This window comes from Fukomys damarensis, unplaced genomic scaffold, assembly GCF_012274545.1.
Source record: "Fukomys damarensis isolate Sample0158 unplaced genomic scaffold, DMR_v1.0_HiC HiC_scaffold_31, whole genome shotgun sequence".
In the NCBI taxonomy this organism is placed as follows: domain Eukaryota; kingdom Metazoa; phylum Chordata; class Mammalia; order Rodentia; family Bathyergidae; genus Fukomys; species Fukomys damarensis.
In genome coordinates this window covers 18,670,028-18,688,625 of record NW_022900943.1, presented here as the reverse complement: position 1 = coordinate 18,688,625, position 18,598 = coordinate 18,670,028, and the positions used below count along the sequence as shown (strand labels likewise).

General features: G+C 42.0%; 1 protein-coding gene across 1 annotated transcript in view; it reads right to left on the bottom strand.

The window, feature by feature from the left end:
- Positions 1-18,598, bottom strand: part of LOC104872274 — a 202,701-nt gene that overhangs the window by 153,717 nt on the left and 30,386 nt on the right. Inside the window, exon 5 of the transcript XR_002025846.1 lies at positions 6,096-6,157. The gene's annotated coding sequence lies outside the window, so the exon portion shown is untranslated. The remainder of the gene's footprint in view (positions 1-6,095; positions 6,158-18,598) is intronic.

Here is an 18,598-nt window from a genome sequence, read left to right as displayed (position 1 = left end):
GAAGCTCCAAAAACAGATATCTAAGGAAAAAAAAAAGACAGATCTTTCTAGAAATCTTGTTCGGTTTCTTCACCAGGATGTAGCCGAAGGTCTGACGCATTATTTTTTAAGATTGAACAGACATGATCCTTGCCCTCAAGGAGCTAGACAGATCTTTCTAGAAATCTTGTTCGGTTTCTTCACCAGGATGCAGCCGAAGGTCTGACGCATTATTTTTTAAGATTGAACAGACATGATCCTTGCCCTCAAGGAGCTCACAGGGTAGTAGAAGAAACTCATACACCAGTACTTTCCATGAAGTGGTAGAGGTCAGATAGCAATGGGCAGAAAGCACCAATGAAGTGCAGGAGAGAAGCACACAGCCTACAGTAGAGGAGAAGAGAAATGGCCCCTCATTCTGCTGACCCCACAGCCTCCAAGTGCCGTGAGGTATGGAAAATAAACAAATCCTTCTTGCTTGGTTTGAAATCCCCAGTGATGCGTTAGGCGCGTAACAAATATCTACTGCTTGAATGAATGAACAAATGAATGAAAATGAATAAACAAATAGATAATTTTACTCTTTCTGAGTCAAATCAAAACAATCAATTCCAAATGTGGGTTTCAAACTTTTAAATATGTTCTAACTTTGAAAATAATCAAAACACCAAGCCACAAGGGAACTATAAAGGAAATCCTAGTACATCCTCTTAATTGAAAAAATATGTAGCCATTAAGAAATTATCAGTGAAGAGTTTGTAATAAGATAGAAAATTTACTCCAATGTTAAACACAAATCACCAATACATAAAAGGGTCTTTAAACGAGTAAGTCTTCAGATGTTTTCCTTTTTTTCCCCATTTTATACTTTGTGGATTCTAAGCAGCCTATAATAAAACACAATACCTTTATAATTAAAATAATAAACTTCTTTTTTCAAAAGAGAAATACATCCAAACACAGGCAGAATTAGTATGCCAATACTAGTATTTGCTTTGAAATAATGACCAAACAGGAAAAACAATGCATGTGTATACAGTTACTCTCATTAACCCAGTAAAGTTATCTTTCTGAAGTTAGATTACAAATTTATTTAATTCACCTCAACATGACTCATCACCACACCATGCAAACTGAGGCACACATTCTGAGAGATGAACTGCAAATGGCTTTCAGGTCTTGTTTTTTCAGGAACAAAGAGAACTACATCTTTAAAAGGTGGTCGCTGTAAGGCAGCCTCTCAGATAGCCCCTATCGGCCCTACCTCTTGTGGAATTCCCTCCTTTTAAATATAAACTGGATCAAGGTTGATCAAATGCGCTGGGTTGCCCAAGACAGAGAGTGTCCCCAAGACAGACAGAGCGTTCCCAAGTCACAGGACTACTGTGCTAACGGCAGGCATGGGTTTCTCACCTTAGCTGGACTTAGTGACTCCCTTCCAAGCAACGGTGTTACGGTCTATATCTAGATGCCCCCCAAGGGCCTTGTGCACTTGTAGGTGGCTTTTGGAAGGTGCCTAGATTACAGGGGTTTACAGCTGGCTGGCTGTGAGGAGGCGGGGTCTATCCTCAAAGGGTTTATCTCCATCCCCGGTTCCTCTGCTCATTCTCTGTGTCTGGGCTGCCACGACATGAGAAGCTTCTCCTCCACTGCACCGCTCTGCTGTGGACCCAGCCAACCACGGACTGTAAACATGAACCAAAATTAACCACACTTCCTTAGTTTGTTGGTGTCAGGTGTTGTGTCTCAGCGACAAGAAAGTGACTAATACAAATGGCATACACGAGAAGAGATGCACTGCAATTTCCAAGGTGGTTAAAAAAAGGATGGAGATATCTATGTGGTCCTCTCACCCCATGTTCCCTTGCTCTGGCAGAAGCTGGCTGCCGTAGAGTAACAGCAATTTGTGAGACAGGAGTTGGAGTCTAGTAGGCAATAAAGACAGTGAGCCCAAAATGGAGTCTGCTGTCTCACGACTCTCCAGGAATCTGAGAACCATCTGACAGGTACCCTTCAGCTGTCTGGAAGTTCCCAGAACATGATGAGGTGGGCCAGTAGCTCAAGGGTGCATGGACCCCGCATGGGCACAGTGTGAACACTGCACAGATTGGACCCTAAAAAGCATGTAGTCTCCTCTGTGGGTAGTGATCACATCACTTACACAATAGCCTAAGCTCCCTTCTAAACCCCTTAAAAACCCCTAGACAAGCCAGGCGTGGTGGCGCACACCTGTAATCCCAGCACTCAGGAGGCTGAGGCAGGAGGATCGCTGTGAGTTCGAGACCAGCCTGGGCTACATGGTGAGTTCCAGGTCAGTCTCAACTACATAGGGAGACCCTGTCTCAAAAAACAAAAACAACAACAACAACAACAAAAAACCCTAGACAAGAGCCCTCTTGGGCATCCTGCTCACAACCCTTTCCAGACTAGTAAGAGCTTTACTTCCTTCCCTTCATATCTTTGAAATAAATCTGCTTGCACCCTACCTCCTCTGCCCACAGCTTCATTCTTCATCACCACGGAACACGACCTCGGTGTTCTGGCAACCGTGGCACGAGGCAGCGCCACGGAGAGGCACATGTGAGTGAGCTGGGAAGCGGGTTTGAAGCTGACTAGGCCCTAGGAATGGGCCTGGACGCACTTCCCCAGTCAGGCCTTCAGATGGCTGCAGCCCTGGGAGAGTCTCTGACCAGAAACCACCTGCAAAGACCACTCCCAGATTCCTGACCCACAGATGCTGTGCATAATAAATGCTTTTGGTTTTTGCCTCTGTGTTTTGGAGTTATCTGTTACACAGCATGGATAACTGGTACCATTGTGAAAGATCAGATGTTCAGCCCAAGTATGAACTATTTTTGAACCTGAAATACAGTTTAAAATGAGCTTTACCACATTAACTGTAACTACCTCCTACTCACATAGCTATAAGTACTAGAAGCACAACACCCTGTTGTCCCATCACTGCCTCATTGCAAATATTCAGATCATGTCCTTCCCCTCATGTAAGTAAAACATTGGCAAGCGGTCTCTTCATTTTCTGCTTTGTCTCCAAATCTAATGTAAAACCAGCACTGATGATTATTACGGCCAGTGAATCAGTTGATGCTAACTTCACAAAACTGTACAATAAGGATCATGGGATTAGAGACAGCCCAGTGAGATTTCTCTGATTATAAATTTATTTAACAGAGGTAAATCGAGAATGGTGAAACATTCCTATAATCATAGCACTCTGAGAGGAAGAAGCAAGAGGATGGTGATATTAAGCCTGAGCAATCTAGTGACTTAGTGAGATCCTGTCTAAAAATAAAAAAGGGGAGAGGCTAGGGATATAGGTCAGAGAGAAGGACCTATGCTCAAAGCCCGTACTGGGAAAAGAAGGAAGGAAGAGAGAGAGATTGAGGTTTAATAAAGATACAAATTATGTGCTCAACTAGAGAGGAAATCTTCACTTTTCCCTCCCCTGGGGGGGGCAGCTAACAAAGAGCCCACAGAGGTCTTCATAATGGAAATCTTTGATACAGAGTAGAAAATTTTACTGAATTCATCATTCTTGTATCCACTGCTCATCCTCAACAATCATCAAACTTAGGGAGAATTTTATTTATTTTTATTTATTTATTTATTTTTAAATTTTGGTAGTTTTATTGGAAATCATTTGGATTGAAATGTTTTAGGGACAATTTTAATTCATCCTCCCCTATTGCACACCCCATAACCTTAACCCCTATTCTGTCCCTTTGGTTTATTTTGACACAAAATTCAGAGACTTATATAATTTCATCTGCAGAACCCAAGCTGTAATACTTAGCTCTAAATTATAGCTATTTTTAGCTTAACAATAGCATTCTTACATCTAAAATATTAAAAATAATAATTCCCTACTGTCATTAAATAGCCAGTGTTATTTCTCTAATTATTTTATATTTTATTTGTTTGTTTATTTTACAGTTAACTACACAAATCAGGATCCAAACAAGGCCTGGTGTAAACATTTCTTTAATATGCTTTCATTTATGACTCCTCTCTCCATCTGTCTCCACTTCTGCTCTCTACGCCCTGCATGCACTAGGGTTACGTTTTGAGTCATTTTCCAAGCCTTGTGAACACACTGTTTTCTGATTTCCACCAGTGACTCATCTCTCCTACTAAACAAACAACACATTGGACACCTGCCTTTATATGACTTTAGGAGGCAGCCTTGAACTTAGATCCCTTTACAGCATTAACGCTTATCAACAGAAGAGAATCAGAAGCTACCTTGTGCTGGAGGAGAGGGGAGTCAATTTCACACAACAGTATAACACTTTTTAAAAACGACTACTGGGGGAGTTTAAAGAAAGCCAGTAAGTATTTTGCTCTGCTGATGCTGCCTTTGCCGTAGCTTTTAAAGAACAAGTACGGAATGAGAACATGTTCCAACACCCATGCACCTCATTTACGTCCTGATGGTGGTGGCGTTTCTCCCTAGACCTCAAGATTACTTTCAGATCCTTCCCTGTAAAGTGAGGTAAAGCTAATAGCTTCACAGGAAAAATCTCACTGAGACCTCTTGGCAAGTTTTTCCCAAGCTAAGCCTCACTCATGAGGAGTTGGTGTGAAAACTCAAGAAGGAAGAGATACCTGTGAATTTATTTGAGTCTCCGGGATGCTCTGACAGGAGCGCTGAGAAACCTCCTCCGAGGCCTGGCTGGCTTGCACAGGACCTGGAAGGATGCTCTTTCTCAGGGTCTATTTGCTCCTCAGCCCCGGTCCCCCTGGACTTGCACCTCACCTCTACTCCTAACACCTGAACAGTCAAGTTCTGCACTGTGGAGGTGTGAGCCTCATTACTGATTTCCCTGCGGTGCATGCTTGGGATCTGTCCATTGCTTGAACAGGCAAGAGTTCAAAGCGGGCTTGATGTCACCTTTCAATGACTTGAGTCAATTAACAAGGGATTCCAAGCTGGCCTGGAAGGCCTGGCTGCTAGGAAGTCTCTGGAGCAACAGCTGGAATAAAACTAATAAAAACAACTACAGAGCAATCTGCGGAAATATCAAACACAACACAAACACACTGACTCTGGTCAACCTCCACATGAACTTGGGGAGGGCAGGCCCAGGCTGCCTTCAGGATGGCAGAGATGGGTGGCAACTGCCTTCTTGCCAGTGTTCTGGTCTTCCCCAGGCTTCATCATGTCCTGCTCCATTGTCCACCATCCTCTCCCATGGGCCCACTGACCTTGGCCAGACCTCTGGGTCCTGCACTCTTCTGCCTACACCGACCCTATCTTACCCACCCACACCTTCTTCCTTGAGTGAAAGTGATGCAGGTATTGGGGGGCGGCTGGAGACAGTGAGTCTAATCACTTATTTAAAAATAGGAGCTTCCAGAAAATGGATTACCAAACAGCTTTTCAGCCTCTAATGACCCTCAGAACCTAAGGGAGTCAATGTGAAGATTCCAGGCACAACAATTCAGCCATTTCTCATCCCTGCCCGCCCCTTCAGTGGTTCAAGGGCACTTGCCACTGTTGACACAAACGCGTAAGCTTCTCCTTAAGATTTAGATGAACTTTGTGTAAGCTCACAGCTGAATAAGCTGCAGAAAGTCACAGAGGTGATTAACGGGTAAGTGGCCACCATTTAGCTTATATAGACACAGAGCATGGGACAGCCCAGGTCACGACTTCATTACTACTGTATATGTTGAATCAAATAGCTGCTTCTGGACCCCTAAACTCCACTGGACTAGCAAGGCGGGGGAAATAAATTAGAAAGGGTTAACTAAAGGAAAATGTGCTTTTAGTTTCTATTCACTTGCAAAAAATGATTTTTTTAAAAGCACTTTCATCAGGGTAGTGGTACCACTGGGTAGGGTGGGGACAGAACAAGGAGCAAGGGACAGGAGGATCATAACCCAAAAGGGGATACCTAAAGGGGCTTCCAGGGGTACTTGCAGCATTACCCACTTCTTTCTCCCACCCCTACCCCACTCCGTGCTGAGGCCTCACATGTCCTAGGCAAGTGCTCTGCCACTGAGCCACACCCCCAGCTAATGTTCCCCTTTTCTGGACTGGCATAAAGGTTACACACATGCTGGCTGTATGCTCAATCAGTAAAACGTACACTTACATTTTGTACATTTTTCACTCTGTGGGTAGTGCTTTTCTCTTCTCAAGGCTAATAGACAGCTCCTAAATAATACACAAGAATCAAAAGTTTTGCACAAGTTTATTTTTAAGTATTTCTATGGGGTCCTATAAAAAGTCGCTGTACTTAAAGTATTCACCTGCTTCAAGAAATCTCGTATGACTTAAAAGCAAACAGTTGGATCCCATCCCAGCCCCACTGAAGCCAGCTAGGGAGGGAGGAGAGGCAAAGGCAGAAGAAGTATTCCCAGAACTTCCCGAGCCAGACAAACAAGAGTGATGTTACTTCCTCTCACATCCCATCCCCAGCCACCAGATCCACTCTATGGTGACCAACACAAAGCACAATCGGCGCTCGGCCGTGGCCTTTCTTCCTTCATCCCCTGATATGTGCCCACATTCTATTCTTGCCCTCTGTTCGCCTGTCCTGCACACTGCTCCCAGGACAAATTTGTACAGCACAAATGTGACTGTTTAATGAAGCGTCCCCCCAAGCCCACTATTAAAATAGGCCCACTCCCTAGCGAAGTCTGGACATGACCTCTCCCCGAGAGCATCTATGTGTCATGCAGAACTCCGGCCTGCTCTGCGCTTCCCCGGCTCACCATGCCCTTTCACACCCTCTTGCCTCAGCTAATTTTGTCTCCCTGCCTGGAAGGCCCATCCACTCCCTTCTCCTGGCACAATGCTGCTCAAATGTCAAGCTAAGCGCACATTTTCCTTTCCTTAGCTCCTTCATTCCTGATGCTGTCTCTGGTAAAATGAGTGTTTTTATGCAGAATTTACCTGCAAGATGATTAATTCAAAAGAAAAGGACCGTGACTTTTTCTCTTTGAGTTCCTAAGTTCTGTGTATTTTCTGATGCAGAGTGGGTCTTCATAATTATTTCCCCCCCTTGAATTTCAGTCTAACAAAAAATCCTCAGTAAAACCTACTGTGATGGGCTCTTCTACCTAAATTACTCCTTCTTGGTTCCCTTCCAATTATGGCAAGCCCTTGGTCATGTCTGCCTACGGAGATAATGCCACAGATCATCTTCCTTGCTGAGCTTCCTCTCATTGGCCAGGCTTGGGCCTGAGCAGCGGCTCTGGTGCCAGGAACTATAACCATTACACACTTCTCCTGCCAACAGCGGACACGACCCGGGAGCAAGGTGAGCACAGTAACTGGAAAACATTCGGTCTTCGCCAGTTGCTGGAGACTTCTTTGGTCACCTTCTGAAATGGCAGGCGGCAGATAGAATTACCTCAACCCAAGGCAGAGATGTCTGGTAGATACTTAACTCCCTCCAAACTAAACCAAACCAAATTATCTTTTTTCCAAAGCCTTTTACAGTTCAGACATCCATCCCCTTTCCTTGGAACTTGATTTTTTGGAGGTTGCTTTTCCAGGCCAACATGGCAAAGAATGATTTAAGTTCTCGGGGCCACTGCAATGACTCCATGGCTGGTCTCAGGACTCAGGATGGTAACTGAAATTCAATTTGCTGAAACAAACACGGGGCCCCACTCAGCACCACAAAAATTAAGACAGTGAACAGCCTTTTAGATTATAGCATGTTCACATCGAGAGGGATATTTTGTAAATGTCAAAGGGGCATAGAAGCAACTTAGACACGAACAAGTCCACACTCTCATTTTGCAAGTGAAGAAACTGAGGCCCAGGTAGGTGGAATAGTTGGCCTAAGGTAACGTAGCTTGTTGACAATGAGCCTCCCTCCATTCGGGGTTCACCCTAACCTCCATACTCAAGCTCTAGCACTTCCTGGCCAAAACAAGGACTGGGGCTTCCCTAGATCTCTACCCAGCCCATCTCTGATTGGTTCAGTCTCTTCAAAGGGGGTTCTAATCCTGACTGCGTGGTCTATTGATTCAATTTAAACTGCACATCTGATTCTCCGACAGGTGCAAAGGACTCTCCTGTCCTGTTCACTTGGGATTATTCCCCTTAATCCATGCTTTCTAACCCTGCTCTGGACCACCCAAAGTGACCTTCAAAGTACAGATTCCTGTTCTTCATTTTGGTATTTTCCATTTCAGTAGGTGAAGGATGGAAATCCAGATCTTCTTTTTTTTTTTTTTAAGTCCACTAATTCTCCTGAGGCAAGCTTTCATGTCTACTCAGCCAGTTGTCCTTTTCTGATCTATTCTAACCTAGAGAATCTGTGCTTTTGTGTAATATGGAGTTCCCCACCTCTGATTCACTGATTGATCATCACCTAATTTAAAAGAAAAAACAAGATATGATCAGAAGTTTGGGCCTGTTGTCCAGAGTTAAAGCAAGAAAGCAGGCACCCAGAGAGAATGTGAATGTCACACAAGGTCACCAACACCGCCAGGAGCAGTGGAGCCCAGAAGTTCTCACTCAGAGACCACAATGTGATGCTGTCCTATAGAATAAGCAGCAAAAAGGAGACCTGTGACCCTGAATGACTCAGCCATCGCCTGCAAGGTGAAAGTCGATTACTGTCTATGCTCCGCCTCTCCATCGGTGACATGACAGAGGTAACACTTGCCTCCATCTCAGGCAACCGAGACACTCGCAAAACACTGAGAGGATAAAAGCGTGATGGGAGGACAGAACTGCCTGTCTAAAATAACTCAGACATGATCTTTCCCCTTCAGTGTAAAATTTCCATTTAGATCCAGCATGGTCACATGAAATATGAGAGCTCTGACATCTTAAACCCCTGTTCATATAACTTGGGCTGGATGGATGGCCTCCCTCGGTGTGGCTATTTCACTTTATAATTTATTGAAATCAGCCTAACACCAAGAAGCAACTTTCTCAGGTCTCTAGATGCTCATCTCTGGCAAGTTCCAAAAGACCATTACAGACTTTGCAGTAAGGAAGGGGCCTCCCTGAGAAAAGTCACAAACTTTTTCAGCTAAAAACACTGCACTCCAGGGGCCAGGGATGTAGCTCAGTGGCACAGCACCTACATGGCAAGTGCAAGGTCCTGAGTTTGATTCCCGGGACCAGGGGTAAAAAAGAAAAACAAAGAAATTCTAAAGAAATATAAAATAAAATAAATAACTAAACTCCAGGGGCTGGAAGCTGAGGGGAGCTGACTGGATAACACTGCTTAGGACATAAATAAGGTTCTTAGAATAATCACAGACCCCCAGGAGAAGCTTTGTTTTAGCTCCTCTTATGCCACCTTGTCCCAGCTCCCACTCACTTATCTACGATCTAATGGGGAAAAGTCCTATTCGGTAGAATGCCCTAGACAGGACTGAAAGCTGTAGAATGCCTTCAATGAAACTGCACTGAGATGCACGGGATTCGGATGGCTACTGTCACAGGATTTCAGACCCTGTGATACTACAGCGCTTCGTAATGTGTTATGTCCTTCCACCTCCGTGTAATGCTCATACTCAGAAGTCCCTATGGCTTCCCTGTTGGGTTACAGGGTGGGAAGTTCTCACTGATCTTCACATACATATAGTGGAAAACCACAGAGCACAGGTAGGCAGAAATCCAGGGAAAAGACGGAGACAGTGGAAAAAATGGAGCACTGGCACAGCTGGAGAAATGGAGAGATACAGGTTACACGACAGTGTCGTGCACAAAACCCAGAGAAACCACTGTGAAAGCAGGAAAACAGGAAGGGAGGGGAGGAGAAGAACCCTAACTTTTAACTCAGGTGGTCGATGCAAGAAATAGTTCTCAGTTCCAGACTGCTCTGAGTCAAAGCGGTAGGAGCAGAGGCACAAAGAGATGAGTTCCATGGCTGCAGAAGAGGAGCCACAGTGTCCCCTGTGGTACATGTACCGGGACAAGGAAGCTACAGCTGTCCAGGGCCAGGTGAGGTCCGGCCGACTGTCACGCTGGGAACGCCAAGGCCTGGCCTGCCTCAGGCCCGTGGTTGAAGGAACTCCCAGGGGACAAAACAAAGACAGGCCCTCCCTCTAAGTGTGCTGGACACTCAAGGGATCTGAATTCTTTCCGATCTTCTAACTGGACTCTAAACAAAGGCCTGCTGGGGTTGGTGAGCAGAGCAAGTTCCGAAGTGTGCTGAGAGCGGCCCACATGCCTTGCTCCGTAAAAGGCCCTCAGGGTTTCTGAAAGGAAGTTCAGGCTGGGAGGAAATCATTGGCTCCATTTGTCTTGGTCAGCTCAGGCTGCTGTTCCAAATGACATAGCCCGGAAGTCTTAAACACCAGAAATGTAGCGCTCAGAGCTCTGGAGCTGGAACTTTGCGTGCTGAGGTTTGGAGATAGTCATAGCCCCACATGACAGAGACGGGGGGGGGAGATTTTTTATAAGGGCACGGGGGGGCTCCACCCTCATGATCTAATCACCTCCAGAAATCCCCCACTTCCAAATATAATCATACTGGTGATTAGGGGCTCAACACATGAATTTATAGGCATCACAAACATTCTGGCGCCACTAACATTTTTCTCTCACACTTCTATAATCCCAGCACTCTTCCAGGCTGAGACATGAAAGCAGAAAATTCAGTCAGCCTGCGACATGACAAGACCTATCTCGAAAAACAAAACAACACAACAAAGTCAACCTACAGAAAAATATGACAAACCAGTTTCCACAATGCAGATTTAACAAGCACTAGTATTTTGCTATATTAGCTTTGCACCTGTATTCTAAACGTTACATCTACACCTGACCCTTATGTGGGCCAGTCCTTGATCCCTGAAAAGTAACCTGAAAAAAGTTTTCCTGAAAAGTAACCATAATTATGAAATTTGCGTTTATTCTTTCTTTCCTTTTTTTTTTTTTTCAGTACTTGGGATTTAACCCAGGGCTTTCATATTGAGCTATATCCCAAGCCTTCTCTCTCTCTCTCTCTCTCTCTCTCTCTCTCTCTGTCTCTCTCTTCTCTCTCTCTCTCTTTTAAAATTCTTAAAATTTTGGAACAGTATCACTAAGTCACTAAGTTGCCCAGGCCAGGCTGGAAGGTGCAATTCTCTTGCCTCAGCCTCCCAGAGTGCTAGGATCAGAGACATGAGTCACCATTCCTGGCTATAAAAGTTTCTCTAGGGCAGTGGTGGTAAACCTATGGCATGTGTGCCACCACAGTGGGCATACAGAACCCTCTCTGTGTGCACATGTGTCAAGCCCCCCAAGAGGCAAAGACTGAATAACAGCATACACAGGGGCCATGTACATGCTCTAAAAGGAGTAGCAGCACCAGGCGATGATTTTACCAGCAGCCTGGGCACTCAGTCTATAAAAGGTTCGCCATGACTGCTCTAGGACTTCAAGATAAGGTTCCCTGTAGACCTCAGGACTCACGAAGTTGTGAGAGGTAGTGAAATATTTTGTGTGAGGCTGCTCGTTCCACATCTGGTGTTAGATCTGAAATCAGCAGGACCAACAGAGAAAGCTGAGTAGTAGAGAGCAGAAATCCTTAAACCTACAAGGACAAGCCCGTATCTGTCCATCACTGCCCCAGTCTTAAAGGATGCTGAGTGATCTGCAGGGTAAACTGGCAGCCATCACCAAGCTGCCGTGCAGGCTGATTCCGCTGCTACCCCACGAGCTGCACTGGACATCAGAGCCTAAGAAGTAACTTCTGCTTCCCTTCAACCTCCAGTCCTCTGGCACAATTTCCTCACAGCCCCCCAAACCCATGGCCATCCAAGTAAGGGAAGGTTGAGAAACAGAGTTCCACTTGGCTAAAATGACACTGTCCAATGTTATCTCAGAGATTTTATTGGAAACAGCTTTAGTATAGATTAGTTTAGATTAACTAACATCTGTAAAATACTGACTCATGCCATCTCTGAAATTAGTTTGTCTTCTTTTATTGAGATCTTTCTTCATGTCCCTTGAAATATTTTGTGACAAGACAGTTTGCATCTATTTTAAAATTTAAGTACTTTACAATTTTTGTTTGATGTTTTGAAAAAGATCTTTTTTTGTTTTCCCCATTAAGTTTATTGGTTCATTTAAACAAACAATATGGTTACATTTATCAATGGGATCTTGTAGCTTCACAGGATAGGTCTTGGTGCTTGTTTTTGCCCCAGCCCCCTGCCCTCCCTTTTCCCCTTCACCCTTCCCTATTTACAAAGGCTTTGTTTCCATTTTATCCTTTGTTCACATTTTTTCTTTTCCCTTATCTTCTTTCCCCTCCCCTTCCCACCTCCCCTTTAGCCATTTTCTTCCTGTTTCCTCCTCTCAATTATACTATTTGAACTTTATTTACACTTTAAATTTTTCACACCAGAGAAACTATTCAGTAACTGTGTCCTATTTGTTTGATTTAAGAGTATGTGCATCCATTTAGCTATAAATGTCTCTAGTTTCCCATTCTTTGTGGCTGAGTAGTACTCCATTTTATGGAAAAACCACATCTTCTTTATCCAGTCTCCAGCAGATAGGCATTTGGGTTGTTTCCAAATTTTAGCTATTACAAACTGTGCCACTAGAAACATGTGTGTGCATATATCACTGTGCTATGATTCTTTTAATTATTTTGGGAAGATACTCAGCAGAGGGATATCTGGGTCAAATGGGATCTCTAATCCTACTTCTTTGAGGTGTCTCCATGTTGATTTCCACAGTGGTTGCATGAGTCTGCACTCCCACCAACAATGGAGAAGGGTTTCTTTCTCCCCACAGCCCTGCCAGTGTTTGTTATTGGTTGACTTCTTGATATCAACCATTCTTTCTGGGGTAAGGTGGAATGTCTCTTTGTCATTTGCATCTCTAGAATGACCAGTGATGTTGAACATTTTTTCAGATGTTTATTTGCTGCTTTTACTTGTTTGTCTGAGAAATGTCTGTTCATTTCAGATGTCCATTTTTGGATTGGGTCTTTGTATTTGGGGGGGCTGATTTTTTTGAGTTCTTTATATATTCTAGATAGTAGTCCTTTGTCTGAGGAGTAGCTGGTAAAACTTTTTTCCCACATTGTAGATTGTCTCTTAACTCTGTTGGTGGTTTCTCTTGCACTGCAAAAACTTTTTAATACACCAATATTCCAGTTCTTGATTCTATTTGCAAGTCCTTGTGCTGCTGAGGATTTGTTCATAAAGTATTTTCCTATGCCAATGTCAAGAATTGTACCTAATTTATTTTCCAGTTTAGTGTTTCTGTTTAAATTTAGTGTTTCTGTTTTTCATATTTAGATCTTTAATCAACTTGGGTTTTAGTTTAGTGCATGGTGAAAGATAGGGATCTAGTTTAAATCTTTGGCAAGTTGAAAGCCAGTTTTTCCAACACCATTTATTAAAGAGACTATCTAGCCAGGTGTGGTGGCACATGCCTGTAATCCCAGCACTTGGGAGGCTCAGGCAGGAGGATCACTATGAGTTCCAGACCAGCCTGGGCTACATAGTGAGTTCCAGGTCAGCCTCAACTACATAGTGAGACCCTGTCTCAAAAAAAAAAGAGAAAAAAAAAAGAGGCTATCTTTCCTCCAGTGAGGATGGTTGGCTCCTTTGTCAAAGATGAGGTAACTGAGTATGTCTGGTGTTGTTTCTGCATCTTCTAATCTATTCCACTGATCCTCAGGTCTATTTCTTTGCCAGTACCATGATGTTTTTATCACAGTGGCTTTGTAGTATAGTTTCAAGTTGGGAACTACGATATCCACTGCCATGTGCCTGTGGCCTAGAATGGCTTTTGCTATTCTAGGTCTCTTCAGGTTCCAAATGAATTTTTGGATTGTTTTCTCAAGTTCTGTGAAATATACTGTTGGGATTTTAATTGGGATTGCATTGAATCTGTATAGCCATCTTCACTATGTTGATTCTTCCTACCCAGGAGCAAGGGATATCTTTCCATCTTCTTATATCCCCTTCTATCTCTTTTTTCAGAGTGCTGTAATTTTCAGTGTAGAGGTCATTTGTGTCCATTAGATTGATTCCTAGATATTTCATTTTTTTGGATGTGATTGTGAAAGGAATTGTTTCCCTAATTTCTCTCTCAGTGAGTCTGTTACTTGTATATAAAAAGGCTATTTATTATTAAGTGTTGACCTTATATCCAGCTATTCTACTGAATCTATCAATGAAGTCTAGCAGTCTTTTGGCAGAGTTTTTTGGGTCTTCTATACAGCGTATTATATCATCAGTAAATAGTGACAGTTTAACTTCTTCCTTTACTATCTTTATTCCTTTTATTTCTTTCTCTTGTTTATGTCTAATTGTTGCAGCTGATATTTCTAGAACTATATTGAACTGGAGTGGTGGTAGTGGACATTCTTGTCTTGTTTCTCATTTTATTGTGAAGGTTTTCAGCTTTTGACCATTTAGAATGATACTGGCTATTAGTTTTTCATAGATAGCCTTTATCAGGTTGAGATAAAGACCATCTAGTCCAACTTTCTGTAGGGTTTTATTATGAATGGGTGTTGAATTTTGTCGAATGCTTTTTCTGCGTCTGTTGAGATGATAATATGGTTTTTAATCCTTGACTCTATTGATACAGTGTATTACATTTATTGATTTACATATGTTGAACCATCCTTTCATCCCTGGGATAAATCCAACTTGTTTGGGATGTATGATCTTCTTGATCACCTTCTGTATTCTGTTTGCCAGTATCTTATTGAGGATTTTTGCATCTTTGTTCATTAGGGAGATTGGCTGGTAGTTCTCTTTTTGGTTGGGTCTTTCCCTGGTTTTCAAATCAAAGTCATACTTGCTTCCAGGAATGAATTTGAAAGTATTGCTTCCCTTTCAATTTCACTGAAGAGCTTAAAGAATAGTGGTGACAGTTCTACTCTACATGTCTTTTAGAATTCAGCAGTGAAGCCATCAGGACCTGGGCTTTTCTTTGTTGGTAATGTTTAATTACATTTTCAATTTCATTGAATGTAATTGGGGTGTTTAGACTTTTTGTATCTTCTTTGTTCAACTTTGGAAGTTCATATGTTTCTAGGAATCTGTCCATTTCTTCTGTATTTTCCATTTTATTAGAGCACAGGTTTTTGAAGTAGGTATTGATGATCCTCTGGATTTTTCCTGGATCTGTTTTGACTTCACTTTTTTCATTCCTAATTGCATGAATCAGAGCCTTTTCTTTTCTTTTTTTTTATAAGCTTGGCTAAGTGTTTATTGATTCTATTTATTCTTTTGAAAAACCAACTCTTTGATTCATTATTTTTGTATCATTCTCTTAGTCTCCATTGCATTAGTCTCCATTTTTGCTCTGATCTTTATAATTTCCTCCCTTGTATGAGCTTTCAGTCTATCTTGCTCTTCTTTTTCTAGGAGCTTAAGGTTAAGCATTAGGTTGTTTATTTGAGCTCACTCTGTTTTCCTAGTATGGGCATTTACTGCTATGAATTTCACTCAAAGATCTGCTTTCATTGTGTCCCCTAGATTCCTGTATGTTCAATTTTAATTATCATTTAATTGTAGAAACTGTCTAATTTCTTCTTAAATTTCCTCTGTGATTCAATGGTTGTTCAGCAGGGTGTTATTTAATTTCTGTGTGTTTGTGAAGTTCTTGTGGTTTCTTAGGCTATTGGTCTCCAGTTTACTTGCACTATGGTCTGATAATATACAAGGGATTACTTCAGTTCCTTTGTATTTACTTAAGCATGTTCTGTGAGCTAGCATGTGGTCTATTTTGGAGAATGATCCATGTACAGCCAAAAATAATGCATATTCTGATTTTGTGTTGTGGAACACTCTGTAGATATCTACTAAATCTACTTGTTCTGAGAGTTCAGTTCTGTTATTTCATTCTTGATTTTTTTTGTCTAGTTATCATTCTATTTATGTCAGTGGAGTATTGAGGTCCCCCACTACAAATGTGTCAGTGCTTATTTTGTTTTTCATATCCCTTAATATTTGTTTTGTATAGTTGGAAGCATTAGTGTTTGGTGCATATATATTTATGATTGTCATTTCTTCCTCTTGTATTATTCCCTCTATAAGGATTAGTGACCTTTTTTGCCTCTCTTAATTAGTTTTGGTTTGGAATCTATTGGCTCTTATGGAGTTGTGGCCTTCATTTTCTTTTTCCAAGATATTGTTTAGAAGTGTTTGGGGTGCCGGATTGGTGTTCATGAAATTTCTCAGGTGTTCTTTTTTGTGAAAGTATCATATTTCCTCATCAATTTTGAAAGGTAGTTTTGCAGGATACATCAGTCTAGGTTAGAGGTTGTTTTATTTTAGGACTTGAAATACCTCACTCCAGGCTTTCCTTGACTTGAGGGTTTGTGTTGAAAAGTCTGCTATGCCAGGCATAGTGATGTATAGTGTAATCCCAGCACTTGGGAGGCTGAAGCAGGAGGATCACTGTGAGCCAGCCTGGGCTACTTAGTGAGTTCCAGGTCAGTCTCAACTAAATAGTGAGACCCTGTCTAAAAAAAAAAAAGTCTGCTGTGATTGTGATGGGCTTTCCTTTGCGTGTGATTTATTTCTTTTCTCTAACTGCTTATAGTATTTTGTTCTTCTGTTGACTTTCCAGGATCTTGATTAGTATATGTTTAGGTATACATTTTTTTATCATGGCAACTTAGAGTCCTATATGCCTCAGTTATCTGTATGTCAAATTCTTCCCCTCTGTTTGGGAAGTTTTCCATCAATAATTCTATTAACAGTTTTTTTTATGTCATTTGTACTTTCTCTCACTACTTCATGGATTCCTATCAGTCTTATATTAATTTTCTTTGCATCATCTAAGAGATGTTGGATCAATTTCTCATGATCCCTTACTGTTTTTAAGAGAACTCTCCTTTCATGTCACTGCAATCCTGTCTTCTATAGCTGAAATTCTATGTTCACATTCATTTATCCTGCTGTGAATATTTTCTATGGAGTTTATAATCTCCTGGATATCTGTTTGAATCTTTTTCATGGATTTCATTTCTTTGCTATGTTGGGCATTCAAGGTTTCCATCTCTTTCCTATGCTGGGCATTCATGGTTTCTGTCATGGTCCTCAGCTCATCTATTTTTTTTATCTGTTTCTCTCCTACAGTCTCTAATCATGTCTTTTATTCTTCTCACCATCTCTGTGGTTATCAGGAAAATTATTTTTGTTTTGAATTTTTCTAGAGTCTCTTTTATCTCTTTTTTTACTTCCTGTCCTATCAGTTCAGGCTGTGTAGATGGTTGACTCTCAGATTTTTCCACCTCATTTCCCCCAGAGTTTACCTTTGGTGGGGTGGAAGTATGTGTTTATGTCTTATTTAAATGCCTTCTCATTTTCATTTTTGTCATTGGTCCTGTCCTTGGTTTAATTCCTGGGTTAATACTTCGATCTTCCAGATACAGCTGGTCTTTAGGTTTTGAGTCACTAATGACTCTGAGGCAATCTCATTTTCATTCTACCAGGGAAGACAACTGATTAGATCCATTACAACACCTTAGCCCAAGTGATACAGTCAGAAACACAATAACAAGCACAGCTAAAAAATGACAATCTGTGATAGTTATTATTCTATCACCTTTAACTGTGTGAATTAAATCAAAATTGAGGACCAGCCCAAAATATGTTTATAGTGAATAAACTCTTCAATATAACAACTTTACCCTTCAGGATAGGGATTTAGAAGGAGTTGGGGAGGGAAGGATACATGGATAGGATAGAGAAAGGTTTGAAGTGAGGTCAGAGGACACAAGAAGATCACACAATCTCTAGGAAGCTGCTGAAGAGAAGAGGAAAAGATAGAACAAAATTTACACAAGAACAGAACAAACTAACAGCAGTAGGGAGGCTAGTGATTGTAATCACTTTCTTTTAAAACTAATGGCAATTGAGAGAAGAAAAAAGAGAAAGAAAGAAAATAAATTCAAATTAGGATAGCAACAGGAACAAAAAGGGAGAGAAATGGAGATCAAGGTGGGAGAGAGAGAGAAAGAAGAAAAGAAAAAGATTTTAAAAAGGAAAAAATTTGAAAATAAAAGATAGATAAAAATTTTTAAAAGATTAAAGATAAGAGAAAATTATTATTTTGAAAATAAAAAATACAAATAGAAATAGAGGACTTCCTCAGGGTATACCTCTACTGACACAAAAGACAGTGTGGGCATGCATGTGCAGGTCTAAGTTAATTAGTCGAAACAAGCCTGCAGTTGTTCCCTGAGGTTCAGGCTGGTTTTTGGTTACAAGGCCCAAGTTGAAATCTCTGTTCTCCTTCTGGGTTGAACTCTGCAAGTTTCTACTGCAGGTTCCACCTGTCTTTCCCCTAAAGTTAAACCAGGTTCTGATGTGAGGTGCTGGTCCTTCCGACTTACCAGCTATGGTGGTGTGGTGTGCCTTTATTGCAGAGATTTTCTTCACTTTTCCATTGGGCTTTAGTTTTCATCCAGAAGCTTCAGAGCAGTTGTCTTTCTCTTCTTCGCAGTGGGGTGGAGGGCCATGTGGCTGGGCTCCTCTGGCGTGCTGGGCCAAAGGGGCAGGCCTACCAGAGGGTTTAGCGCTGCTCACATGCTCCTCTGTTGCTCCACGCTGAAGCCGTGGGCCCACGAGAGGGCTGCAAGCTGCTGTCAGGCTCCTCTGCTGCACTGGGCCAAAGTGGGGGGGGGGCTCTTTATTTTTTTTTTTTTTTCAG